The sequence below is a fragment of the Octopus bimaculoides genome, chromosome 2 (genome assembly GCF_001194135.2).
Source record: "Octopus bimaculoides isolate UCB-OBI-ISO-001 chromosome 2, ASM119413v2, whole genome shotgun sequence".
In the NCBI taxonomy this organism is placed as follows: Eukaryota; Metazoa; Mollusca; class Cephalopoda; order Octopoda; family Octopodidae; genus Octopus; species Octopus bimaculoides.
The window spans coordinates 174,245,984-174,247,510 of NC_068982.1; positions in this window are offsets into that span (position 1 = coordinate 174,245,984).

The following is a 1,527-nucleotide window of genomic DNA, read 5'->3' on the forward strand; positions in this document are numbered from 1 at the left end:
ATATTCATTTGAGGATTTCTTCTAGGTGTTAACCATCACTCTCGTGTTTGGCTGGAAGGCTTTATTTATTGTCTTCCTCTATCGTTTCAAATTACATTTGTTTACTTTCGTACGTCCAAACAGTATTTTCATGTTTGCTCGAGCCCTAACTCTACACAGATCTTGTAGGTGCCGCCGATATACGAAGTTCTCAGTCTTATCGTTAAAGGCACAAAACTGAGTATTAGTATTTTTCGGTCGATAACTGATGAAGAATTACGGTCCTTCTGTGTCTGTCCTACGTGTACATTTTGTAGTATTTAATGCATTTCTCATTTATATATCCCCCTGTAATATTTTGTTTGCTCGAGCCCTAGTTCTCCGCAAATCTTGTAGGTGCCGCCGATATATGAAATTCCTAGTCTTATTATTAAAGGCATGAAACTAGGTATTAGTATTTTTTTGATCGATAACTGATGGAGTATTAGGGTCCTTGTGTCTGTCCTACGTGTACGTTTTGTAGTATTTAATGCATTTTCCATTTATGGAATAACTGAACGCCACGCATCTCGACTTTTGTTAATACTAAATACATACTTATACACACACGCAAACACACGCACACACACGCACGCACATGAAAAGATTACTAAACAGAATTTCGTAACAGAAGCAATAATGTATGCTGGAATGACGGGAATAATGAGACCTGTAGTTAAATGAGTTCTGTTACTCAAAAGAAAGTATATATTATTTAAGAATGTCAACAATACGTCTAAGGTGAAACAGCGCAGCGTAGAATTCTACATACTAAACACAAGAATACTGTAGGGTCTAATATATAGAACTTTGGTCAACTGAAATTAACCGAAGAATTTGTTGATAAAATGTGCCTCGGTGTGTGTTTAAAATTGAACAATTCCAAGATAAGGAGATACTTCTGTAAGATCAGTCGCTCGAAATCTTTAGCCATACACACTGTTGCTGTCACCAGTTGTATTCAAAGATTCAGTCTTTAAATGCTATTGATTTTAGAAACGATCATATTCCAATCAAATAAGGTCTCTTCAGTGAAGTACATTCTAATCAGTTACCAAGTCTAACTATGATCACTAAATAAGAGAAATAATAATATTAATAATAATAATAATAATAATAATAATAATAGTAGTAGTAGTAGTAGTAGTAGTAGTAGTAGTAGTAGTAGTAGTAGTAGTAGTAGTAGTAGTAGTAGTAGTAGTAGTAAAACATCCATTCATGAATTTAGTTATTCATTAATTTTTTTTTAAATACATATTTTACCTGTGAATTTGTGTGTGTAAACTGGGAATGCATACAATGAGCTTCTCTGCCCTAGGTGTACGGAAAACACCCGGCGAGAGATGGAAGAAAATTTAAAGAAAGAAGAAAAAACAATAATAATAATAATAATAATAATAATAATAATAATATGCAGTACCAGGCACTGACTCTCATGGCTTCTGATCTTAACTGATTGGAAGTGTTATCATGTACATTGTTTTGTCTTGGTATAAAAAGATGGGCTAC